General features: G+C 41.7%; 1 protein-coding gene and 1 long non-coding RNA gene across 3 annotated transcripts in view; one reads left to right on the top strand and one right to left on the bottom strand.

The window, feature by feature from the left end:
* Positions 1–27685, bottom strand: part of PMEPA1 (prostate transmembrane protein, androgen induced 1) — a 263958-nt gene that overhangs the window by 179054 nt on the left and 57219 nt on the right. The gene's annotated exons all lie outside the window — the stretch shown is intronic.
* LOC135282192 (uncharacterized) lies at positions 1460–12415 on the top strand. The gene is made up of 4 exons (XR_010348489.1): positions 1460–1756; positions 1916–2463; positions 11092–11371; positions 12195–12415. It is a non-coding gene; the product is annotated as an uncharacterized LOC135282192 (long non-coding RNA).

The following is a 27685-nucleotide window of genomic DNA, read 5'->3' as shown; positions in this document are numbered from 1 at the left end:
AAATAAATGTCTCCTGTAAGGAAAACTGTCTATCCCTTCAGAAAGAACAGTGAAGATTTACAGACAGTGCACACTGGTAAACTTTTTCCATTCATTACACCAATGAAAGCATTTCAAGAGAAGCAAAATTTCCACAAGCACTGAGCTTGGAAAGCAGAACACAGGAAGCTGACATGTGCAGCCAACTCAGCCAGCGGAAACTGGACATTAATATCTTCAGACTGGATCTGGGGCCCACAGCTGATCATGTACAATTCAACAGCTTTGGTAACCTGTAGATTTCCAATGGAAGCCAGAATCTCGTATTTGGAATTTAAGCAGAACAAAAGCTGTTCTACTGACAAAAAACATGTGGAGATTGACCATAATCTCATCTCGATTTTTTTGCAGCCTTTTCTTTGGGTGTATCTGTCCCACAGGCTCCTCAGAGGTCTTCAGACACACCAGGATTTCCTTTGAGCTGCAGAAAAAGGGCTGCAACCAGGCTCACCCTGCAGAGGGATGTGGCACTCTTCCTCCCTAACCAAGGACTCATCTTCACCACTTCTGTGAAGGACAAGCTCCCAGGCAAATCCCTAGAGCAACCTGCATTTTTTCCATTAAGCCTTTGTCAAATGAGAACATTGATTTTCTAGGAAAGAGTCTGCTTTCGTAAAACATTTTTGTTATTTCATCACAAAGTAAACAAACACGGTCCAAAAAAGTGAATTATCTTGTGTTCCTTGGCAATTTTTCAGCCAAAACAATTCATAAGGTTTTCAGTTTTTGACCTTGCAAGAAAAGCTTCATTTTCCCACGTGAAGGAAACCCTTTTCCTGGATGTTGCTAAACTCATCAGTTAAGTAGCAAATAATTAATGTGTAAAAGGATAACCAGGAAAATGTGGGTCTGCTGCTGATTGGGGCAGGGGTCCTGCAGAAGGGGGACCTGGAACACCCCAAGGCCCTCACTGCCTCTCCCATCCTGGGAGCAGCTTGCCTGGGGGCTGTGAAGAGAAGGCAATTCTGGTTTGGGCTGCAGCTGCTGAAGGCACCGTACACAACGTGAGGCTGCCCTTTATTCCTGTGAAGGGAAGGTGCTCCCTGCAGGCACTGGGATTCCTGAGGCCAGAATGGAGCAGCACAGGCTCTGGGCTGCCCTCACACCCCAGCACAGCACAAACCTCCTGCTCCTTGCAACTGAGGCTTGTAACACAATGGGTAGTACACAATTTCAGCTCTAACAGTTACTAAAATGATAAACACCTGTCTATCTAATCACCAAAAATGCCAGCTTATAGCACCTATTAAAGCTCTTTTTTATGCAAACATCTCCCATTTTTAGCTTGAGACTTGTAAGAAGCCTGCTGCAATTCTGTAACCCAGCCAAACCCCTGCCTCTTTCTTCCATTTGCTCTCTCTCCCTCGCCCTTCCTTCCTTTTCCCACCCACATATTATTTACTCAGAATACGACCTAATTACAGTTTGTGCTTATCTGAACGACCTGCACTCCTCCATTTCAGCTAAGGGGGATCTGAATGAGGATGGACAAAGGACCTTGCTTGTGAGAGAGGGAAAAAGGGATTGTGAGACTTGGTGGAATAATGAGCAGAACCCCTGGGGGAAGGTACCAGAGGAAAAGCAGTACCTCCTTGAGACTTGGATCTAAGGCTCTCACTGCAGGTCTGGAGCACAGCTTATTGTTTCAGCCAAAGTCAGTTTCTCCTCTATTAAACTCAGCTGGGGTTTTTCCTGGCCTAATCTCACCCACACTGAAGTAAGTGGTGATTTTGCTGGAAGCGATGCCGTGTCCTTTGTTGCTAACCATAATGACAGTGCTTGCTGTGTTCCTAGCCAAGATGCTGAAGAAACTCCAGAGAATTATTTTTCTTCCCTGTAGTCTCATAGAACTAGTTTTACTTTTCTCTTTTTTTAGGACAAATTGAAAGAAACAAGCAGAGCACAACACCGGAAAGTGGATGAAGAAACAAAAGCCTGCCTTTGAAAGAGATCTCTGTGAATCTCTGGCACGTAGCAGCAAAAGGGAGGAAATGGGAGGCTGAGAAGGACAGAGCATCTGCTCACATTGTGGCTGCACTCTCCATCCAAACATCAGGCTCTGGAAGGCCAGAGCTCAAGTTCTGACTGTGAATATCTTGGCTCGTGTCAATGCTCTTCCTGCACCCACCTGACTTCAGCTGGATTTTTGCCACTGTCTTCTTTGGGGGTAGCATCACCAAAATCTGCACTGGTTCAGTCTTAATACCTAAGGATTAATAAAAATAACCCCTAAGACATACTGGAGCAAGTGAATTGAATAAAACACGAGTTAATGTGCTGGCTAACATGTTTCCCAGCAGCTGGCCTCCAGCAAACAGCTAAAGGTCCTCACTTGGTAATCAAAGGTGCTGCTGTGCTGAGAAGTTCTGGCCACCACTAAATCCTACAGCAGCTTGGTCAGCAGCCCTCTGGGATTCCTGCCAGGTAGGGAAACACCTGCATTTGCACAAGGCTTTATTTGTCACATGGGTCAATCAGATAAACTGATGAATAACCAAGGAAGCCTGTCTGTGCTGCATCCATCTCATTGATCACTCCCCTCACACAGACCTCAGCACAGCTGGGACAGGGTTATCCTTGCATCTGAAATGTTACTCAGTGCAAGAGCACCAAGGGATTTTCACCTTATCGAAATTTAAGGAAATGTGAACTGCCCAGAGAAATTTCAATTTGGAGCCCTATGGTGCACCAGAAAGCTGACTGCACAGAGCTGGAAAAAGTTAAAGAACAATTGGAGATGATACAACTGAAACTCAACCCAATGGGAAAAAGGATGAGAGAGGCCAGTGGGAATAAGTGAGGATGTGAAGATTAGCACCAGCTAATGTAGAAGTCTTTCAAACATAAACAGTCTGGGAAGGAGGCAGACTAGGGAGAACTTGTCTGAAAAAAAAAAAATAAAAAAATCCCAGCCTGAGGCTGGAGCAAGTTAAAAGAATAGTTAGAAGACAAAAGCAGATATAGAACTGCTGATAACAGCCCTGCATTGTGCACAAGTTCTATTTTTGCAAGCTAAAGGTAATGGGGAAGAGCAGGAGAGCCTCATGCCTGGCCTGACCATCAGAGCTGTTCCAAAGAGATGGGAAACATCTGCGTGGTAGGGACGGTCGTTTACAGGGATATCTGCCCGGATGCAATTTGAGACATATTAAATGTTGTTTGTCAGGTTTAGTGTGACAGCCTAATCTATTATGTGAGTCAGTATGGCTTTATTGGTGAAGGATGACTTGGCTGTAGAAATCTTGGGAGTTTCCATCTACACAGCTGCCATGACAAAATGGGAGAAATGCAGTGGACAGGAAATAATAAGGACTCAATCCTGCCTTCAGTGATATTTATGCAGCTGAGCTGAAATCCACAGGCCCTTTCTTTCTCATAAAATGTTTGGGGTATTTCCCCCAGTAATCCTTCAACAAGCTGACATGGAGTTACCTTCTAAGACCAATGAAGTGCAAGGAGAATTTTGTTCACTGATCTGTTATGAACACATAAACAAGGGAAGAATTTGGCAGGTGGAATTTTGCATTACACTTTACTGGAAAGAGTCATGAGTTGGAGAGAAAAATTATGCTTTGGGGGATTAAGTGTTTCAACACACAAATTTTGTCTAAGAAACTGAAATTAGCTGCACCACAAAGTCTTTATGGCCAGAACAGGCATCTCCCAACTTTCTTCTTCATCAGTCACAGCACCTGTGCTGGTGATTTACAGGCTCTTGATGTCTGTGGGAAGATCCCCACTGATGTCATTGTGCCTTGGGTAATTTCCAACAGACATCTTTTACCTTTCCAGCCCAGGTAAAATCAGAAGTTTTGCATTCCATGAATTCTCACAGATTTTATAAAGTAATACCACAAATCCCGAGATAAACTGATCTGTTATCAGGAATCCTGAATGGGTTAAATAAGAATCTCAAATGAAGAGGTTTGTGTCTGCTGACAGCATTTACACTGCCAGTATGAGGACAGACAGAAAACACAGAATCAGAGATATTCTGGTCTTTTAGAAGAATGAGACAGAAAACTGAGTGCTGCTTTCCTGGGGCAATGATCTAAACTAGAAAGGGTTCATTAAATTAATCAGCTATTCAATTTATTCCTGCAAAGAAAGGAAGATTTAGAGTGCTATAATATGAAAATCTTTGTCTGTCCAGTCTTTGGCAGTTATGAAATCAAGAAATAAGAAGGATGTGATAAGAACGAGACAGAGAAAGAATCAAGGGAATTATACTGTTGCCATATACAAGGCTGTGATTCATTCTTCTGGAGAAGGCCAAGCCAAATTCAGTTCCAAGTCACACTGGTACCATTTCTTTGTCCCCAAAAGCTTTCACTACTATAAAAAATGTGGAATCTGTTTCATTGGGTAATTTTCTTTCTTTTTTTTTTTTAAGAAAGTTTATTTCAGTTGTGCAAAAGATGTCACATGAAACTAATAAGAGAATTCTGTGAATTACGAGTATTTGTTGTGAGAAAATGTTTGATCATGCAGGTAAGAATTTTTCCAATGGATCAGAAACAGAGCTAAATCCAAAGTGATTTCTTGAGATAAAAAAAAAATATGCTCATGAAGTTCCTTCTTCAGTTGGCTTATCTGAGAATGCATCTTACAAAAGTGAAGAGCTTTGCAGTAAAACAGAAATGTGAAACTCACAGCAAGGTTTGCTAAAGTTTCCAATAGGTCTGCTAGTTTCCAGCACAGCAGGAATAAATACAGCAGCATTATCAGGAGAACCTGCAGGGCTGTGGGATGTAATCACAGTCACTCCCTACAGGACTCACTCGCGACCAAGTACTGCAAAACCTCCAGGTTCTGGCTGGCTTCTGCAAGGGGTACCAAGCCAATAGACAGCTTTTCCAGCCTGCAATGAATAACCTGCAATGTCTGTTCCTTATTTATAAGCATTCCAATTACAACAAATGGTTCTGATGACAATTACATCCCTTCTTTGTTTACAGAAACATACAGCATGTAGATAAAAGCCCAGCTCTGCATTGATAGTCACATATATGTAAATCTGGTAATTATCTCTGGACTTGTTGAAAATGCACAAGCTGATCAGGAAAAGTGGCACTATATTGTTTGTTAAAGTAAAAGAATATCTGTTCATCCTGCTGGATCCATTTGGAGTTAAGTTCTCTGACCTGGTGCTTGGAATGCGAAGCCAACCTTTGTGCAGGGAACACAGAGAAAGCCACAGAGCTTTAGAGAAGTCAGATGCATGAGTAAGGCATGAAGTGGAGGAGATATGCACAAAGCCAAAAATTTGTGAGGAAATTTGCAAGGAAGGAGAAAGCACTGTGTCAGTCACACACAGGAAGGGATGGAAGGCAGGAACAAAGGGGTAGGAATAAATCCAAAATCTTGCTGAGACTCTTGGAACACAGATTTCGGTGGCAAAGGTTTATTTGGAACATGGATGAGCCTCAACACCTCAGCCTCTAGTGAGTCATATGCCCTCTTAGGCTCTCCAATCAGCACTGAAGGGATACACAGGTTTTATGTAGACTTTCTGCAGCCTGACTCTGCATCACAGTCCAGACTACAAGGCAAACATTCTCTCAAGCACTAACATTTCTCCAGAGCAGGGTTGTTCCAGCAGAACTCAGCTGGATCAGAGCATGAGTCAGTTCAAGTTGGGATTTCATGATTTTTCAAAAAGAAGAGGGTTTGTTCTCTACATTAAATATTCAGTGGCTGGATATTACCTCCTTGCACAGTAAGACAACCCAGTGAGGTGTTCTCTGTGTTTTGTCATCTGCCATTTATAGAATAAAGGAAATGGTGCTTAAGCTCCTAGAGATGCTGGAACATGGATCTACTTCTCATGAGCTGCACCATTGTCCTTCTTTTCTGCACCTTGGCTGGCAGGGGAGAGGTGTTGTAAAGAGAAAAGAAAAGAGTGAACAGTGACTTTCCTCCAGCTGGGGAAAGAAGCAGAAGGTGCTGAGTTAAACAAACATCTGCCCTGGCGAACAGCAAACAATGTGTTTGTCTAGTGAACTGAGCAAAGAGGACTTGGAAGTCAGGGAGAGGGGAGGATGAGACAGAGGAAGCCAAGAGGACCATTTTGCCAAATGACTTTTTTCATGCTCCAGCAGTCTTTGTTGTAATTACAAGGATCTCTAGGGAACTGAGCAGTCTCGATCTTCAGTACTTTAGAACACTGCCAATAAGATACAAAAATTGCTAACACAGTGAAAACATTCATATGTAATGGAGTTTGGGGTTTTGTTGGGGTTTTTTCATTATTTTTTCTTTTTTTTAACCAGCAAAATGTCTATTATGCAAAAGAAAAATCCACTATAAGTTCTTTCATAACACAAAGTTCATGCACATCCAAAGGGCCAATTAACAGTGGCAGGAACCAATGTCCAGTGTCCATTCAAAGGGGAGGCACAGCCATTAACTGGGAATGTTTTCCTGCCAACACATCCCAAGCCTGCCAGGGATGGCAGATCCAAGGTCAGGTCAGTGACTCCTCCTGGACAAAAAGCACTTCCAGCCAAGGTCACAGCACAAGTAAGGGTATGAGCAAATGAGCACAAGGCTGTGAGGAACACAGAGAACCTCTCAGCACAGCTGCCTCGGGTTATGTGCAGTTTCTAGATTTATTGAAAGATCAGGAGCACACAACTGCACATTTCCTGTTCATGTGGGACACCCAGTTAATGAAATTATACAGACACATTCACAAAGCCTGAAAGCTCTGCCAAAGGCTGTGTCACTTGTGTTCTCCACCATGTGTGTGGATATCACAGGCAAATCTGCACCTTTGTAGGATGAGGTGAGGGTGGAGAGAGCAATCCCCCTCTCCTCACACTGCAGAGGTTCCTTCTCCTCTGACCTTTGATGGATCCAGAGTGAGCACATTGTTCCCAATAAACCTTCAGGCCTCCACATCCACCAGCCTCGTCAGACCTTCCCCCTGCAGCCCTTAGCCAAGGATCTGCATTCCCAGGGCAGGCACTTGGCACTTAAAACCAATTTTTTTTCTTCTTTCCTTCCTTCCCTCAGCCTTTTCTCTTCTTTTTTAAAACCACTTCTATGTTGGGTCACAGCTTTTTCTCTTCTGTCTTCAACTTTTGTGAGAATTTGTGCCTTATTTTGTGCTTAGGAGCTCTAAATATGGATCTTTAAATCAGTTTTTAGCCCTGAACTCGGCTCTCAATAAATGATGGCAAGTGCTGAACATATGGCTCCCATGTGCCATGTTTCTGATCCCTCAAGAGCTCCATATAAGGTGCAGTTTGAGACACCACATTCATTCAGGGTGGCAAGAAGCAACCACTGACCCCACAGACACTGAAGGAAAGAAACTAAACTTGGCATTTCCTGCTTTTATTAAATTTTCCCCTCCCCATTTTTTTTTCTGTCTCACAATTATTTTTCCATCACTTTTATGTAAGAATGATTCTTTTTCTATGTTAAAAGCAAGGCTGGGCCTTCAACCATTGGTCTTGTCCTTGTTCAGGAGAGAGGAATGAGTGTTTTATTGAGACAATGAAACCAGTTAACCCTCAGAATGTGTGTAAGGCTTTTCCTAACCCTGTAAATGCTGAGCACTGCTGTAACCTTCAGTGGTGGCTGACAATAACCCAGCAACCGCTTCCCTTGATTCTAATGACTACAAGAGTTTTTGTAATCATTTTGTTGCTATGCTTCAATGATTTAAATTTATGACATGTAGGGTATATTTCTCATCTCCCTTGTTTCACAAAACCTCTGCAGGCACCGAGAGGACAACAAAATTTGCAAACTGGGGGAAGGAGAACCAGCACTATGAGCTGGTGGCTGGTTTAAGATATTCCAGTCACACAGCCTTTGGTGGAGCAGACCCAGTGCACTGCAACAAAAGGAGAATTTCATTTTGTTTTTGAAATACTGTTATTACATTCAGGAAATTTGCAAAGGCACCTTGACAGAAAATGATCAAATATCTGAACTTCCAGTGCAACAACATTTACTTAGTAAATGACATTTTAATGCAGAAAGTCAAATTTGCATACTAATTAAAATTTTCCTTTAAAACATTTAGACTTTTTGGCCTTCCCACCTACCCACAGTGACAGAGATTAAAAGATTTTTTTATTAAGTCCTGTCAAACAAAACACACTTTCATAAAGTGCTACAGTACAAAGTGGCACTTTTAACCTATTTTCTAGTCATTCAGAATTTAGGCAGAGGAAGCATTTTCAAATGCTCCCTGATCTCAGAAAGGCACTGATGGCAGAGCAATGGGGAAAACGGAGTTTCCTCCCTCACTAAATTTATACATTGTGGGAAAGCAGCTTCATGTACTGCATGCTGGGTAATAAAATAAAAAGTCATTACACTTGTAAAACTACCCTGGTGCTTTACTAAGAGATTTATAGAGGTGCTGTGAGTTAGAGTAACACTTCAGCTGCCTTCACCTTGTGTGACTTCCAGGCAGGGCTGGAGGGTGGCACGGGTAGAGCAGCAATGAAGAGTGTGAGGTGGCAAAATGAGGGTGACAGCAGCAGGGTGGAGCGGGGGGAAGAACTCAGCAGCTCCTACCTCTGCTCTTCCCAAGCATCCAGGGTCTCCCAGGCCAGCCTTGGGTTGATGTTGCTTTGTTTTTTCTAAAAATCAACCACTGAAGTAAAATTCCTCCTCTATTAATTTCCTGGCCAAGCGGTTTCTTAACAGTGAAATGAGGATTTCTGTATCTTTTAATGGAAATAAAAATATTTCAGGAGGATCAAGAAAAACTTGTTGCAGCATTTTTTCCAATCTCCTCTTTGCATGTGCCTGTTACCAGCAATAACTTCCTAAGATGTGGCCTCCCCACAAACCACAAGGATCACTACAAACAGAAAAGCAATTCTCCTAAGCTTCAGTTGTTTTTCACTCTTTTGTCAAGCCAGGAGCTGAAGGCTTTGCCTCTGTTTTGCTTGACACGACAACTTTCAACACCCTTCAAAGGCTGTTTTCTTTGAGAATTTATAAATTTCTGTCTGTGATCAGACTGGGCCATTCTGTGCTATAGTGTGTCAGTAAAAGCATATTAAACACCAAGTTTACACCTTGACAGGATCATTTCAAAGACACCTGAGAGGCAGATCCTACAAGTACTGAAACTGCAAACACTTAAGTCATTGATGCATTACCTGAACATCACCCAGACCTCATTCACAGATTCCAGAACTGCACAGACTTCTTTTCCCTGACCTCAAGGACAAAATGATGTTCCTGGTCTTTTCTCCCATGGACACTTAGGCCATCCTTTACTGCTCTGCCAGATGTCTTTAAGTGAAGCTAAATTGCATTTGGTGTAAGTGCCATCTGAGGGTTTCCCCACACAGTGGAACAAACAGGGCAGCTCCCATCACATGAAATTAATGTCAGACTATTAATTAATGTCTCATCCATGGTTTATGTACAGAAACAAGGGCCATTTTGGACCTGGAATGGGAGTCATTTGTGATTCTCACCCCCACCTAATAGCCTGGCCTTTGCATCACTGTCCTCTGAGTGCACAAATGCCACAAACTGGTGTTCTTGGAGAAAGGGAAAATGCTGTACAACATAAGGCACTTGGTAACCTGTGTAAGGACTTACACAAAAGGAGTTCCACTGATACAAATACTTCACTGAAAATTATAACTCTGGAGGCAAATTATACCCACAAAATGCACTACCATAGTCCAGCCCTCAGCCCAAAACAACAATTCTCTGCTGAAGCACAAGGTCTCTTGACCAAAAGTTTGGGGCTTGTTCCCCCATAATGATGAGCAACCCATTGCTTTCTTTAAAGTCTTTTTCTGCAAAGTTCTGAATATTCCATTTAAAGGTACCAATAATCATCACATCCTGAAAAATGCTCAAACAGTTTCACTTGAAACCCTTACTCTAATTTTTCCATCTTTCTTCTTCCCATTGATTTGAGCTCTGAAAGGTTATTTCAAACACAAGCACCTGTTCTGCTTTTTTCCTTCCACACAGTGGATCCCTTTCCTCCTCCTCCTCTGTCTCCCCCTTTTACAAATTTAACAAAGAAATCCCCTCCACCCTTTGAGGACAGTTCTTTGTCTGCAGGGGACTGTAACAACTTGCTTAATTTAACCCTTTTAAAAAAATAATGCTTTAGCATGAAGTTCCAGCACATCAGCTGCAAGGAGAGAAGGCACAATAATGGAATAGCACAGGGAAAACCAGAAAATTCTAATTTTTGACAAAGAGCCTAGTTTGTCTTTAAAATAAAGGGGGAGAGGAGCTTTGCAAATGCTCCAAAATGTCGATACGTTATTTCCACACAGGGGGATGTTCTTAACTTTGCTGTCTCTGGAGGGGACTTGAACATCAAGATCACAGAGTCTGATATCAGTTGCAGCAAGGCATGTGCAACCCTTGGGCCTCGAATCTTAATTATATCTGCAACTGTTTACAGCTTATAATTATTGATGTTAATTTACTGAGGGAAGTTACACTTCTCGCCTCAAGTTATATTTTTGGCATGTTAATCCGTTTGCACACAGACTATTGCATCTGATTGTGCAGACTGAAATTAAAGCATATTTTTCATTTTCATTTCATTGGATTTTACCATATTCTACATGATTCTAAAAAGCAAAAGTAGTTTGACTGTTTCTAGCAATATTATTTATATTGTTTGAATAAAGCTCAGCCTCCCACTGCCCAAGAGCAGCAGGATGTCGAGGCTGTGAAGGACAGCAGAGCAGCCTACATTTTCCTAAGACCTTTGAAATCCCTAAAGCAGTGGAATTATCACCATCTGACAGCAAAACCAAATCATGAAGTTAGTATTGCTGAGCTTTATTGCTCGAGAGCTATGTCCTGCCAATACTTGCTGCCACACAAGGTTTAGCTCTCTCTGTGTAAACTGGAGCACTTGCAGAAGTTTTAATGGGATCAGAATTAATTCTTTGTAGGCCACAGCTTTGTGATACCTCAATCTGAGATATTCTGAGCAACCACCATCATTAAATTCAGTGCTTTGGGACCAGAATTTTATTTGTTCCTTCTTCTTCATCATCCTGGCCCAAGCCCTTTCTCTGTTCCTGTCTCCAGGTAGAACGGCAGAGGAATTTGTACAACTATAACAGGAGGAAGAAATATTCTTCTAGAAGGAGTTCTAACTCATCAGGTTCCCTGGGAGCCCATGATGTGTCTGAGCTGCCTCAGCCACTCCCACACGTCCATCCAGGGTGAAGAACAATATTCCTGATGGTTCTGTCCTACCAAACACCCACCAGGAGAAGCCCCCCTCCACAGCTCGTCCTGCTCTATCACAGCAATTCTCTGCAGTAACTCGGGCTATCAGGAAGAATGATAATGTTCATAAACCAAGGTATTGAATACAAGTCAAAGGGAATATTCTTGCCATATAGAAGCACAAATTTATTGCACACTCCTACTTCTCTTATCAGGTAATTCTAAGCTGATGTGATAGAAATGCAAGGTACAGGAGAGGGCAGACAACGATAGGGGGATGTTGGATTTTTTTATCTTGTCTAGAGGATTAGAAAATCTGAGTGCTAAGAGGTTTTTTATCTGGCAATACTCACAACTGAAGACATAAGATATCTCTAGAGTAGGCAAAGCAAAGCAAATTCTTAAGAATATGGCACTGGGATGTCCTACAGCAGAGATGTTTCACTGTGTGCTGACTGGGAGACAAGCCATTAAAAAACCAGCCCACTTTGAATCATAGCTATTGGAACAGCAAATTAATTTATTCTCTGCACCCTTTTTTGTTTTCATCATGACAAAGCCACTGGGAAGGTTTTATCAACGTGAGATTCTTATTAAATTTTTTAAACCCTGATTTTCCTTGCTAGGGAAATTCTGGTTATTGCAGTCAGTGCATCCAGAACAATCCCTAACATGGAGGCACAGATGGAGACATATGTCTACATTGCATCAGCTTCATCTACATTATATCTCTCAACACTACAGGAACAGTTTATCCCATAATATACACTTGGCACTTCTGAAGCAGCAGTTTTGTCATTCCCAGGTGTTGGTGAGCTGTGAGGCCCTCTGAGGTGGGGATTTTATGTGTCACTTAGGTGTAAACCGAGGCAGAAAACAGTTCCATGATTTAACCTTAGTCATTAGGAAGGATTGGAAGTGAATCCAGGACTCTGAGCTGCTTTTATCTTTCCTACCAGGAATCATTCCACACATGAACAGGCCTGTGGAAGAGGAGAAGGAAGGGGAATGTGCAGCCTGAAAAAATGGTAACAAATGTGGATTTCCATAACATTCAGCACTATCCACAGCTTCCTAAGGCAAATGGGACTGTTACCACTGACTCCAACAGAAAAACATTTGGCTCAGTGGTGAGTGATTTTGAAAATGCTGCTTTGACATTTTAGGCCTGAAACCAGACATTTTCCCTGACATTATGAAACACAGCGAGGTAATATTACAAATAAGTGTAAAAAATAAATCCAACTTGGAAAACATAAATGACCTTTCAAAGCCTGAAATCATGTAATAATAACTGGCCTGACCCATTCTGAGGTTTTATTGTTTGAGCTTCACTAATGTTTCTGCCTTTCTCCCTTGGATAAAGTGAACAGTTGGGGACTGAAATCCCAGAACAAGTGCATGCCTATTTACCAACAAAATGAAAAATGTCTGGAAAGAGTTCCAAATATCTAATCTGCTGGGGGGATGGACAGCATACAAAGGAAAGAGTCCAAACCTTCTCACCCTGCTTCCTCCAGGGTTTTCCTGTATTGTTTGCTACAGACAGCCCATTTCTAATGAATCCAATAATCAGCTGGAACTTGAACCTGCTCTGCCATCTCTCCCTGTTCTTTCAGTTCCAGGAAAGCTGAAGCAAATGATATTTTTCTTGCCTAGCAATAAAAAAGCCATAATAATACTGATGTGGACATCTGGTTCCAAAACCAGTTTTGGGGCTTCAGTCAAAACAGAGATGAAATTTAATACACACGATGTTCAATGTTTTGGGAACACATAATGTTTTTCCTTGGTTGGTTTTTCAAATCTTTTTCTTCTAAGAGCTTTTCTGTCTTACCTTACTCTGTTATGTCTCTAACATCTCATCCTTGACAGTTTCCCCGGGCTGCTCCCACATTTCCCAGATGTTTGGATGGACAAGGAGGACCATCCTGGTTCAGACTGCTGACAAAGAATATTCTTGTTGAGGCCAACAGGTCTGACCTGCTCTCCAGCCTGGGAATGGTTGGAGTTCTATCTCCTTTCCCCTCCATGGAGACCCTCAGGGTCTCCTCCTGTCTCAGTTGCCAAGTTCTGTTAACTTTGTTGGAATTCTGTGTGTTTGAAAACTGTTCTCTGTGGTCATTTTTCCTTGATAATGGCAAACAGATGAATAAATTAATCGGAGAGGACAGATGCTGACAGACAGAAAGGCAGAAAGGCAGACAGCCTCATTTCCTTAGGAAACAAGGCTGAAAAATGAACACGCTCCCCAGAGGCTTCGGCAGCAGTGACTTAGGTACAGTTGCACAGAGCTACCTTTAATTGAATACTGTTGGATTATTATGTTCCATTTTTCCTCTTGTCCTGACCTGCTCGTTGAGTAAATAGAGCCATCTGCCAAGGCAATGGCTCCTGGATTGGAGAAGTGCACCTTCCCCTGGGACAGCAAAGTAGGCCAGCAATTCACCAGGGCTTTCTGCAGCTCAAATTATTATTCAGGTTTCCACACTGCAGGAGCAAGAGATCTGTATCTAGCTGAATAATCTGGCAGGAAATGTAGCTAAATCACAAAAACATACTGCCTGGGAACCATAGGTATCTTATGGAGAGAGTTAAAGTGACATTTTCAGATAAAAGTTTGTCATTCTCTTTCCCAGCTCCTAACTGGTTTTTATTCACGGAATGCACTTCTCACCTTAGAACAAAGTGTTTGCAGTGGATCCTTGGCCAAACAGAGAAGTCAAAAGTCCTTGGCCATAGGCAGCCAAACTGTACCCTGACTGTTGTTTGAACTCTAGATGAACAGGAAAGCAGTTGTTTATCATAGGAACACATGGTGTGGTTTTTTTTCTCTTCCTTTTTGTCAATAAAAACTAATTTTATTTTTACAAGTAGTCCTACAAGCAGAACAGTTTAGATTCCTCCAACTACTGTCTTTAATGAAGAAGGTTTGTACTTCCAAGGACAAGCATTTTTATAGCAAAACAGAAAGAATTTTCCTAGAATATGTCTTTTCATGGTTGAAAGTTTCTTGTTAAAAGTAGTTTTTTCTATAATATTTGCTGGTAAATGTGGTTTGGCTTTTTGGCAAAGACAGGGGAGGACTGAAGTCCACAACCTCCAGGCATTCCTGTGAGGATCTAGAGAGCTCAGAGCAAAAAGCAAAACCCACATTTAATCCAGTTTGGGAGAGAATAGGGTGTTGCACAATTAAGCAGCCATATCTCAGACAGGTTTGTGCCAATAGGAGAGATAAGGCAATGCCTCCCTGCCCAGGAAATCCACACCTCAGAAGACACTGCTGGAGAACCAACTTCCCATTTCACCTCTGAGACAAACCTACTGAAAATAACAGATTAAGATTCAGGTTTAAATAAAATTTTAAATAAAGATTCAGCCTGCCAATCCATATCACTCTCCCTTTTTCACTTAAAGAAGCTATTCTTCAGTTTAAAAAATTAAACTTTTTTTTTTTTTTCCTCAGAGAAATACTCCTTTGGCATCCTGAGCACCCTGTGTTCTCCTACAATCATGTCAGACCGTGGGAGGCTGGCAGAGGAGAGCAGGGAGTGCTAATCCCCCTGGATCCCACACGAACCAGCCCTGCAGACTCATCTCTGCCTTTTAAGAACAGCACATCCTTGATGGATGTTACTGATGCCTCCACAGGGACTCTCTGGGCACCTTCTCCCCTCGCAATGATCTTGCCACATTATTACAGGATGCTGTGGGAGCGTCTGGGAGATCATCCCAACTCCTGCTTGGATGGACTCTGCCCACGTGCAGGGGAGGTTCATACCCTGAGCACTCAGCCAGGGCTGGAGGTGTTTGCATCGTTTGCTGTCTCTGGCATGCTTTGGGCAGCCAGGTGAATTCTCCAGCACGGAGCCTTCCAGGTGCTGCAGCCTCACAGCAATGCTGGAACAGCTCAGGGACCCATTTCTGGAATCCAGAATTCAGGACTTGAATGAATCAGTTGTGCTAAACCAGTACAAAGGAGCTATGAGACACCATTAAATCAATATAAACTTAGATTATATCCATTTAAATGCAATTCATTGGGAAAAAATCAAAACCAGTCTAAAATAATCCTTTGCTAAAGCACAATAACTGTGGTTTTCTTTAAAATCATTTAACTAATCTACTTGAAAACTAATTTCAGGTATGGTTCTGACATATGTAGGAAAAAACCTGCTGTGAACATCACAAACAGCTACTGAGGGCTCACATAAGGGCTCTGAAAAGAGATGCTTCTGGAAATTAGATGTGTTCAGAAAAGCTTCACATTCTGTAGGGTTTTTTCAGCCCCGATGCAAAGAGGACCACTCTATGATTTTTCAGTTCAAATCCACCACTTTCCAACTGTTTCTACAAAGTTTGAGAAAATTTTGTTCAGTGATGTTTCCAAGACTCCACAGGCATTTTGGTTAAAACAAAATAATTTTTTTTTAAACAGTGAAGCAGCACTTTTCAGTTCAACAGCAAAGCAAGGACATCAAGAAATGAGCCTCTCAAGCAGAATGAGACATGAGTCATCAAGCCACTATTTCAAAAGTGAGGGAGCTTCCCACCTCCATGCTCCCACCTGCCCTCAGGACACTCAGAAATGAGGAAAACTATGGCAAGAACATCCAGAAACAAGCCATTTAGGCAGCAAAGTCTGAAGCTGTAATGAACATAAATATGGAAAGTTTCTTGAACATGAGGCGCTTTTTGTCTTTCTTGTTTGAGTCGGCAAAGCACCTAATGGTGTGTGATAAAAGCAAAGCCAGGCAATTATTTTCCTCTGTTCTGCAATCTGTGAAAAAGGATGTGGGGAAACGTCATGTCTGCTTGCAAGTACCGTGCTGCAAGGTCTGGAAATCCACGTTCTCCCAGCCCAGACAGACATGAATTGACAAGCACTGGCCATTCCCAGAGCACATGTCAGGTTCAGAGAGGCCTTTCCTCAGAGAAGTGCCCCAGTTTTCCAGGCACACACGCAAACCGGGTCTTGATCCTTGACAACACAACAAGCAAGCACATAAGGAACCTTGAAATGCTGATTTTCCCTCTTTCTGATGGACTGGAAGGCCAGTTAAAAAACGTCACAGAAAAAATTTTAGGAATCCGGTTCTCCAAATCACATATTGGGATCTTTGGTTTCTTGACAAGTAAACCAAAAGATCCCAGTGTACCAGAAAATCAGCCTACAATAAAATTGCTAAGTCTTACAAGAACAACGTACTTAAAAAAACTTAAAAAACCAGATTGACTTTTGTGAGAGTGCCAATAGCTGCTCTGGATGATGTTTACTTGTTGAAATTGGTTTTAGTTTGGGATAAATTGTCAGACTTCATTCTTTATCAATCCAGAGTTATAGTCTAGTTCTCTAAGGAACACACAGAGATACAGAAATAAAAAAGGAGCCCCCCGCTATATAACAAGAAATAGAGAAAAAATAATTATTAGTTCTGTTAAGTCCTTTAACCCATTCTGGCTAGATTAGGAAGTCCAAAATATTAATTATAATGAGATATAATGTCAGTGTTTTTAAGTTAGTAAAGCTAAATTTAAATGTTAAGATTTCCAGTTAAGAAATTTCCAATTAGTTTAACCTCCCAGTTTCCTCAGGATCTGTTTTCATAGTACCCAGGACAACCTTATCTCTCTAGGCGTATTCAGGGTATGTTATTTTACACTTACCTCATCCTAACCAGGTAATTATCTTGCACATCTTGTTTCTGAGAAATAATGAAATAAAAGATTTGCTTCCCACTAACCCACCCACTCAGAAGCAGTGTCTTCTCATGCTTTGCTTGATAGGGCACATGTGGTCCTTTCAAACAGTCTGATTTGACATCTCGAAGAGATTAAAAGTCATATCAAAAAGCTATCTGTTGAGTGACAACATAAGTACTTATTTAATAAGTATATTAAATACATATGCATGGCGATATACTGTACATGCAAGGTTTTAAATATATACCCTAGCTAACTGCCATATGGATATGTTGTTGTGGAAAAAAATATTTATAAAATGTTTTTTCCAAATGTTTAATCTACAGCAGATGCGCCTTGCATTCATCTGTTTGGCTTGGCATTCACTACAGGGAGATCTTATTAATCATACAGACCTCCTGTAGTAGAGGAAACAGAGGCTATTATGGGATTCATCTGTTTATGACTAAACAGAAAAAAGGATCTTCATCAAATGAGAGATCCCTTTCTGAAATATAGAAGGTTGTGAGGGAGCCACATGCTGCCTCTCATCTCCAGCATTGTACCATTGTGCCCTTACTCCTCCTCTTTGTGTTGCAACAACAATCAGGACAGGCTGTGTGGGTCTGGGGCAGAACACAGCAGCAGGAGCTGCTCTGGGGATGGACCTGGAGATGACCAGGTTGCATTTGCTCCCTTTCCGTACTAAGATTGTGGAAGTTTTTTTCTCCTGACCCATTTGGAAAAATACATAGGATTTATGGAAGGTGCTTCAAAGTCTCATCTTGCTCTCCACCCCTCCTGGACCTGTCCCTCCCTCCCAGCACTGCTTCACAAGGCAAGTCAGAGCCAACACTTACAACAAAACTCTTTTGACTTCACTGCAGCCCATGATTTTATTATTCTTCAGTTGTTGTGACAAAGGGAGTAGCTGTAGGTGACCTTCTGAACTGGGCAGGAAGAAGCAGAGAAACCAGGGAGGAAAAAGAATGAATCAGGTTCTGCTGAGTGGAGGAGGTCAAGTACCCCGAGCACCTTGGCTGAATGGAAACCAAACAGGAGGCAGCAGATCCCAGGCCCCTCAAGGGCCTGCTTGGAAACAGGGAAATTTCTTAAGCCTACTTTCTACTTGCCATATTTCATAACTAAATTGTGGGTCCTTACAAAAACAGACATATTCACAATTTCTTTTCTTTTTAAACTTTACAGCTTTGCAGACATGTTATTAGAATTAAATATCTTAATTATAACAAATCCCATATCTAACAAATTGTCCTTTGTCCTTACTTTCCAGAGGCACACTGACAGATCACCAGCTTGTCTGCTCAGCCATTTGAAGACCAATTTATTCCATCTCACAGGTGTGTGTACACCTGGAACATCATCACGAAATTGGAAATAAATATATTCAGGGACAAAACACTCCTGTAGTCACTGGCTCTTTCTCAATTTCAGTGACCAAGTGTTAAACCTATCTCCTGGTTCCCAGCCCAGTGCCCTATAACTTAAACCTGCTTGGAAAGGTTTAGAAAAGAACTTCTGTCAATTTGGATCCAAGTTCACAGGCAAAATAGAGTATGAGAAGTGGAATCTTATCCCAAAGCATGCCTGGTTTTAAATCTGACTGTTGTACATAACATCCTATAATTCACAGCTCTGTGTTATCAAATGTGGAAGTCAGGGGTGATTGAAGTCTTGGAAAACATTACATTACAAAGAAATAAATTAAAAACCTTTCCTTAATGCTGACAGCATTTGCTGAGATCCAGAATGCCCTGAACACTTCTACAGACACAAATAAATGCACAACTAGAGGCAAAGCATTCCTGCGCTGATTCCAGATGGATTTGTACCATCCAAAAGGTTAAACTGAATGCACCCATGGAGGGACCCACAAAAGCAGCCACGTGAAGGGAATGAGCATTGTGTCCCCAAAGTCTTCACTCCTTCTGGAAGGATTTTCTGGTTAACACACTTTTGTCTGAATGCTAGGCCAAAACCAGCACAAGTTGTCATCTGCATTTCTGAATTATTATGGTTTATTTAAAAATACATCATATATGGGCCAAATACCCCATAAATGCAGCTCAGTACTTTAAACTGAGCTCAGTGAACTTGCATCAGTTTATATTATCAGAACAGCTGTCCACTGAATCCAGATTTCCCTGCTCCATTTTCCTGCTTTAAACCCTAATCTGCCTCTCTCCCAATATTAACTAGATCAAATCAGCTTAATTTACTGGTAATGTGAATTCAAGTTCATGCAACATCTTCTTTCTAAAGTGGGTACAACATTTTACAGTATCTGAAAAATGGCTCAGCTTAACAAACTGAGGGAAGAAAAATTCTTTAAAAATAATCAAGGGACAACTCTTGAATCCAGATTGCAGCATTACCCGAAGAACATCTGCACAAAATCCTCCTTCAAGGCAAGTGCTTGCACGACAAGCAATTCACCAACAAAAGAATTCCAATGGTATTTGAAATCCCTTTCTGGCTTCTACAGTGGAAATCTGCATTCTCCTCTACACACGAGAGCTCAGAGCTCAGACAGTTGTTCCACTGGGCCGGCACTGATCCTGCTCCCTGCCCGTTCCACGTGCTCTGTGTCTCTGTGGAGCATCTCTGTCTGTACCTGCCATCCCTGTCACCTGGCTGGACACACAAATGCTGCTCCAGTGCATGAATGAGCCTGGGTACCCTTGGAAGCACAGCATCCTTTCAGGTTCATTTCCTGAAACACGCTAATAGCTTTTTTCAGACACTTGATATACACATTTCACTGAAGATGGTTAAAACCAACACCCATATTTAGACCACTTGTGTCTTTTCTAATTTGTTCACACTCATGTATTGTAACCTTATATATAATACACAGCATTTAATGCCACATTTTGAACTGCAGGAAGCAACTCAGCTTTAGCTCTGTTTTTCATGGTTCAGACATGTCTGAAATATAATGAGAGCAGGGATTTGTCTGCCCTGATTTAATTACTACAATCCAGATAACTCTGTCAATCAATTTTTCTCCTTGTGACTCCTGGCAGGGTGAAAAATGCCTTCATTATGAAGACTGATCATTAGTGGATGTGAAGTTGAGAAGATGATGAAGATGGGTTGTTGGCTCTGGCAGAGAATTGACCCATCAGTGTCATTAAGTGAACTCTGGCAAGCCCAGCAATTCCCATGGGGTAAATCATTGAATTCCTCAGGAGCAAAGGTCTGTGTCTGTCTGCACCAAAGCACTTTGCAAAGTACACACATGCAGTTTGCAGCAATCTGATGGATAACCAAACAATTACACAGGCAATAACTGATTTGTCCTTCCCTTTCCACCACAGAAACAACTTTTAAGGTACCATATTTTAGATTCCATTTTATGTGACAGTTTAAGTAACACCCAGTTACATCCATTGCCCTTTCAACTCCACATAACAAAAGTTCAGCTCAGAGCTGCATCAACGTCCCAAAGCCCAAATGCTCTGTTTCCTACATAAATCACAAATCTAAATCCATTTCCTTGTAAGTATTGAAGGACAAGACTGAGCCACTCCAAGCACTGTATTAGGGTGGACTTTTAATCAGTGTTTTTCATCCAGCAGTAAAGACAGTACTGGAAACACCTCACATTTACAACAGCTCTGAGTTATAAGTAATTCAATGACAAATGAGCATTATCTGCTCAATGTTTTTTCTAAATTATGCTTTAATTGCAAAAGCTAATTTCACATAATTGACTAATTAATCATTAATAAAATGAAAATAAGATAGATGCAATGATCACAATGCCAAAAAATTGCTAACAGAGCTACCCACACAGAGAAAATTCTGCTGGAATCAAGGACATACCCAAGAGACCTACAGACAATGGTGATCAAACCAGGAACCAGTGTGGGTGTGAAGGCTACAGGCACAAAGCTGCTTTCAGAATAAAGGTGAGGCACATCCTGAGGGCATCCAGGCCTGGCTGTGTGCTCAGTGTACCTTGGTCCAGCTCTGCAGCTGCAGCTTTGAGACTGCAGGGTTGTGCAGTCACCAGCTCAGCTCCCCTGGCTGTGTTAAACAAACTGATGCCCTCCACAGCATCGTGTCTGATCCCGAAAATTATCCCAACCAAACACCCCGGGACTACATTTCCTCTGGAGGACTACAAATATTAACAGAGCTGGTTTGATTGCAAGGGCTTGGATTTCTAGCACAGGCTCCAAATCCTGGTTTGAAGAGAATTTGAACATGTAGGTGTGCAAGCAGGGCAAGGTGAAACATGCAAACAACCTTTGGGTACAGAAGGGAACACAGCTTTGGGTATTTCTGTTATTGAAGTTATTGAATCAGGTCTTAAAACTGAGAAAGGAGGGAAGGTGTTACTTTGATGGGAAAGGTGCTGGCTGAGCTAATTGATTCAGCAGTGAGACTGGAGCAGCTTTTTAGTGCTGTGAGTCAGAAGATCTCAGCATTAACTGCACTAAATACTTGGAACTTTTCCTCCAGCTTACAAAATCTCTGAAGTATTTTTCCATCTTGATGCCTGGGATGTGTTTAACCACTGAGAAGGCCCTCAGGCACTGCTGTGACACTGACATTGCTCAGGGTCTCGTTCTTTCCTAGCCCACAGCTCTGAGAACAGAGCATTATTAGCTCCTGGACAGGCACTATTCAAAAGAAATTCTCTTTTCACTGCAGAGGGTCACAGCTGGAGCCGTAGAGGCTCTCCTAATTCACACAAAGGGCTATCCAGTTCATGCTGGCCAGACTAATTATTGATAGTGTTTACTGAAACAGTGAGGCAACTTGCATCAATGAGGCATCCAGGGCCTTAGTAAATCACAATGTAAGAAAAAAGTGCTTTCCCAAATATTGTCAAAGCATAATAGAAATGAAGGAAGGGAAGGAAAAAACAGGACTATGGAAAAGTGACAGTTAAATCTTCGTTTTGTCATTTCACGTAAATCCTCAGCGTGACAGGAACTGGGATTTCCACAGCAGCACTGAACAAACAGTGCTCAGAGCTTTGCTGTGGCAAACACTTCCAACAGGGAATTCTCCTTCACTCCTGACCACTCCTGCCATATAAGAGGGCAGGCTGGAAAATTACTTTAAAAAGTCAGATTTCGGGTTTTTTCCCACCTCCCTTAACTAATGTGGGTTTCTTAACCGATTTTCTTCACACTTTCCAAAGCAAGTAGCATTTTGGCTGAAGATAGGTACAATAGGCCTGGTCCCAAAATATTTTTTTTTCCAGAAAGCTAAAAATGCATGGAAATGTTCCTTCCCTAACTGAGCCTGATATTTGGCCTCATGACCTATGTCACTTCCAGCTCTCCACTCTGCACCTTTCTGTAGATAAAATATTAGAGAGAAAATAACCTGATAGTGAAACGAAAAACAGTCCAAAAATTAAATTCCAAAGGGAACTAATCTTGAAATCTGAACATGGAGTTGTAGCTCTTAGGCCCAGGCTCCACAACCAGTTGCATGGAAATCACCAAGGCTTTTTAGGATCAGGACCCCAAGGGACTTACAGAACACAAAATTTGGGAGAATGCTGACAAAACCAGGAGTGCAGGAGTGGGGATAACAACGTGGCAGAGGTGTGATACTTTGTGGAATGTGTGAAAGAAAGTAAAAGTGGCAAAACCTGATCATTTCTGTGATTCAATCAAGACAACAGGAACCTTCCCTATTTCTGCCTGCTTAAATATCTTGGATATCCAAATGTGTGGCTGCAATTTGAGATGACATGCTTAAAAGCTGTTCCCTAAATAATTCATGAACTGGAAAGATCAGAACCAAGAGATTCTTAAAGCAAGCCAGTAATCTTCAGTAATCATGAAAACTACATATAATTCAGTATATTTACATTAAACAAGTCAACCAAGACAGAGCCATTGAGCTCAGAGCACATGGTGATACTTCAGGAAGCAGTTGTGATGGTGGCTCAGATTTAGCCACGGTGTCATTCCACCCATTTCAGTGAAGTTACAGTGGTGATGAACACAGCCCATTTCTGAAGGCACAAAGCCAGTAAGTAGTCTGCAGTGGGATTCTGATAAATGCTGCCATCTGCAAAATGTTATATCAAATGCAGGGCAGAAACAGATGGAAAAGCTTTTCAATCCAGAGTACCAACTTAAAATAAACATCCTTAAATGTATCTGTTCCTTCAACGGGTATTGAAGAACAGGCAAAAATAAATGAATGAAATGAAGGAGGCTTATAAATTCTTTTTTTCACAGTGACCAAAGTAAAACCTCTTGAGCTCACATAAATCTTCCACATGCAGGGATCAAAAGCTTCTTGTTTTCAGGACAAAATGAGCATGTAAGTCATAATGGTTCCTGAAGATAAAAACCACATGTGTGCCCATTCTGGTTTGTTCTGATGAGAACCCCAATTTCCACCCAGTCATCTTCACCTCAGCTCCTTCCAAATACACAAATTGTTGCCATCCTCTTTACAGTGGCTGCAAAATTTCCCTCCTGAGCCATCACCGAGATCTCCTGCATGGTCAAAGTTGGCCATTAAGCACTACAAGGCCTCTTTCTTTCCATCAGGACACCCTAAATATGCTGCTTCTATAAACCAGGAGGCCAGGTTTGAACAGCAGAGTTTCTGTTGGTCACTGCAGATATCAGCTCCTGAGCATGGGAAACAGCAGAAGATCCAAGGCTCAGTCCAGCAGCCTCTTTGAACAAGAGCAGGGAGGAAATATGCTGCCAAATGAGAAATGGCTCTGCTTCTTTGTCAAATACTAAGGGAAGACTTTGTGTACATAGATTGGAGTCAGCTTTGAGCCCAGGAGAGCAAGCAAGCAAATATCAACTATCCCTGGTTTCCAAAACAAAATTTGAGTTTGGTTGCCCTTCATTATAAGACACCTTTTTGCCTATAAAGTCAGGATCATTTTGTTTAAGAGCTGCACGTCTCAGAATGCAAAATAAATGGCTACAGTCACAATGCTGAAAGGATTGACTTGGAAAATTGCAAATTGAATGAGGAGAATTACTTTGGCTAGACACACACGTCATTAAGAATTATTGGCACAGGGGTTTCAACAGTGCTGGATGCCTGAATGAGAGAATTTCAAGCTTAGAGGAGACAGATTTAAAAGGCTTTAAGATAGACTAAATACACTGCAGATTGCTTTATCTGGCAAATCAGTGTGCCATGGAAACATGCAACACACAATGAAACATATGTAACCAAGCCTAATTTTATGGAAACATTTAGGAAGGTAGTTTGGACATGCTTTCAAAGAGGTGGAACTGAGCTGAAGAACAGATGTGGTTTTTTACCTAGCAAATTGTATCCTCAGGATTTAGGAGATAATGAACTGGTGGTTGGCATTTGAGTCAGCAAGTCTTAAACTCTCCCAAAAGAAAATAGGATGTTTTTCTCCTCAGCTCTCTCCAGCAACTTTCTCCCTATGCCATTTGCAAAAATAAATCTCAGGAAAAATCTTCATTCAGTGTAAAATTGGTGTCTCTCCAGAGCAGTGATCTGTGCTGATTTAAACCAGCTGAGGGTCTGGTTCCTGCTTTTCTGAAATAACCTTGAGGCTTTTATTATTACAGCTGTATTTTGGAGCTATCTTTGTGCTGGTGTTGTTCAGGCAGGACAGTGGGACAGCCCAGAGAAACTGGGGTGTAATGGAACTGCACTGAAATAAACTGGAAACTATTTTCAAATTATGACCCAGAGGCATCCAGACCAATCCCTGAATCAATGGACTCACACCTAAGGAGCAAGAAAGAAAGCAGAGACAGCCTCAGTGTGTAGCTGCAGAAGTTTACACTTTTATGTTGTCTCTCCTCATGATCAGTCCTTTTTTTTTCTCTGCTAATTCTGGCATAAATAGGAGTGACTTCACAGAAACCAGTGGCAACATCTGCAGTTACAGGAAATGTGAATCCAAGAGGCCAGGACAGAGAAGGAAAAGGAAGTGTGAGAGCTAAGGACAACAAGCAGGTTTGGGTAAGGAGCATTCTTGGAAGCTTCTCCTTCAGTTTCCCTACACTCAAGTCCCAACAAGTCCCTCACTGCAGAACATCAGATCTCCTTTGGAAGTCACAACAGCACCAGTATCAGGCCTCAACTTTTTGAACCCTCTCAGCTGCCCTTCTTAAAATACTCAAAACCACCCCCTTTTTTTGTTTCCTGCATTCCTCCCCAACATCTAATAAACATCTCCAGCTCTCTGTCTTTCTCTGCAGGGCTAAACTTTTGATACACTGTCACACATCATGGATATTCTTCTGTGCTAGGAGTACTAATGGAAAAAACTGTCCTCTTGGAGGAAACCAGTGTGGGCCAAATTTTGCTTTCTATTACACCACCATTACTCAGTCTTTTCCATCCTGAAACTGTTCCCTTCATCCTGGCATTTAATATGCTTCTTCCTTTTAAAAAATGTCAGCAGAAGGTGAGAATGGCCCCTTGGACAAGTGCTCATGAAAATCCACGGCCGCCAAGCATCTGCTCAGACTGAGAACTGTTGTGTATCTGCATTGCAAATGCAGAATAACGCATTTATTCTGCTGTAACTAAAAAACGGAAGCTGGTTCTGCAGATTCCTCCCACTCCTCCTGGTGCTTGTTTCCATCCATAACATTTTTTCCAGTAAGCACCTGCCTGACTCCTATTTAATACATCCACAGCTGCAGTTTCCATAGCTGCTTTTTAACAGCACAGTCCAAAATGAATCATTCTCTCTGTGAGGAAATTTCTCCAAAATGCTTTTTCTTTCTTTCTCATCTCTTCCTTAATCATCTCTGGATTCCCATTCTTTCTAGAAGGTATATGATTAAATTCCCATTAGAAGATGACACCACCCACTCAGAGTCAAATCGATTGTCATGGAACTAAGTTGTCTGGTCCTTGTTTTAGTAGCCAGGCTCTTACAACTCCCCATGTTGCCATCTCTCATGAGCCATCACTGACAATTCTGCTACAGCTCCTTTATGGATAAAGTATATTCTGTCAAAAAATGCTTTGGATGAAGCCATGGGTTAACCTCAGCCAGCAAAAGCCCCACACAGCCCCTCCACAAGCACAAGCTGTGTTTTGTCAAGCTCCTTCAACGAGTGTAGAATATTAATCCTGACAAGTATTTTAAAACGTTCTGCCAACGAACCTCGATATTCTCAAGAGGAAAAAGCACTGCATGGCAAGATTTCTTATGTTGAAATTTATTTTTGCTATGTGAGATCGTCAGCTCATCCTCAGTAGTTGTTATTTTTCTCTGGTTTTGAGAAACCCAGCAATAAACATTGATCAGATACTCAGGTGGAGGAATTCCTTCCTGTTCCCTTCAATCTCATGTTGCATGTTTGCATTCTCAGCTGGTCAGGAAACTTCTACATCACTTAAACACACACAGATCTGTGGGGCTGGATGGGATCCACCCAGGGGAAGTGTGGGAGCTGGCAGGAATGTTCACAGAGCCACTCACAATCATTTATCAGCAGTCCTGGCTAACTGAGGAGCTCCCAGTTGACTAGAACTGGTCGAGTGACCTTCACTGCAGGCATTTAAAAGTTCTGAAGATGTGGCACAAAATGTGTAGATGTGGTAGAAAAATGGTTTAGTGGTGAACCTGGCAATGGTTGGACTCAGTGATCTGAAAGGTCTTTTCCAACTGAACCAAATCTATTCTATTCTGTAAGGAACCAACACAAGATCTCAGGCAGGCAGGAAAACTTTCAGAATATGGTTTCACTTGGTTCTCTCTCCACATTATTGAACAGCCTGTGTTACTCTATGCAAAGGAAGCAGAAACCAGACAAAAGTGAATCAAAAATAAAGACTTTAGCATGGAGATTTCTCCCAATCAGCTGTGCCCATTTCTCACACATGCCACACATTTCCTCAGGAATGTCTGACATTTCAGTGATGTGTTCACTAGAGACACATACTTGCCCAGTATGTGCCATATTAATAACACCCTCTTATTTATATCAGTGACCAGCACTGGAAATTAGGGAAAAGAAGGAGCATACACAGGCAAAGAATTTGTCCAGTAATTAAAAATCCAGTCAGTAACTACAGCAAACTCATCACCATGGTAATAAGTTCATATAGATTTGCATCCAGGTGCCACTGTGGGATGTTTTTTACCAGTCTTAAAAAGTTCCTCAAGGAGGCTTGTCAAGGACATTGATTACTCCTGTAGTTGTGCTTCCTGCACTGCAACCTTCTGGAGTGGCTGAACCAGAGAAGAACAGACAGCCCCTCAAAGGCATTTGTTCCTGGCTTCCCTTATGGAGGGCCTGATGCCAATGGCAGGGGTGGAAAGGTCATGGCTCCTCACAGAGCTTCCAGTAACACAGTTCTTCAGTGGGGAAAAAAGGTATGCTGAACCAAGTGATGCTTTCCTATAAAAACATCTGATTTCCCCCAAAACAATAAGACTTCATTTAAAGACATATGGCAGAAAAACCATAAATGATCCAGTTTCAGGGCTGCAAAATATTAATATAAGCTATGGAAAAAGTGTTACGGTATTAATCTCAGTTTTAAGGAAGAGTATAAATTACCATAGTCACTTCCAGCTACAGTGGGTTTGATCCTTAAACCTGGAGGTGAAAGGTCACCACTCAGGGTATTACAGTTTCTAAAAAAATATTAGATCAGAAGTCAAAAATCAGAGGTCCTGATACAACTACCTGCAACTGAAATCACATAAAAGCAAAAAAGAATGGCCAGGAGCAGGAAATCAGGAAGGTGATACTTGAAATCTCAGTCCCAATTGATGTAGATTCTAAAGCGC

Source organism: Passer domesticus, chromosome 16 (genome assembly GCF_036417665.1).
Source record: "Passer domesticus isolate bPasDom1 chromosome 16, bPasDom1.hap1, whole genome shotgun sequence".
NCBI classification, from domain to species: domain Eukaryota; kingdom Metazoa; phylum Chordata; class Aves; order Passeriformes; family Passeridae; genus Passer; species Passer domesticus.
The sequence above is the reverse complement of the archived record's forward strand: the minus strand, read 5'-3'. Positions and strand labels throughout refer to the sequence as shown.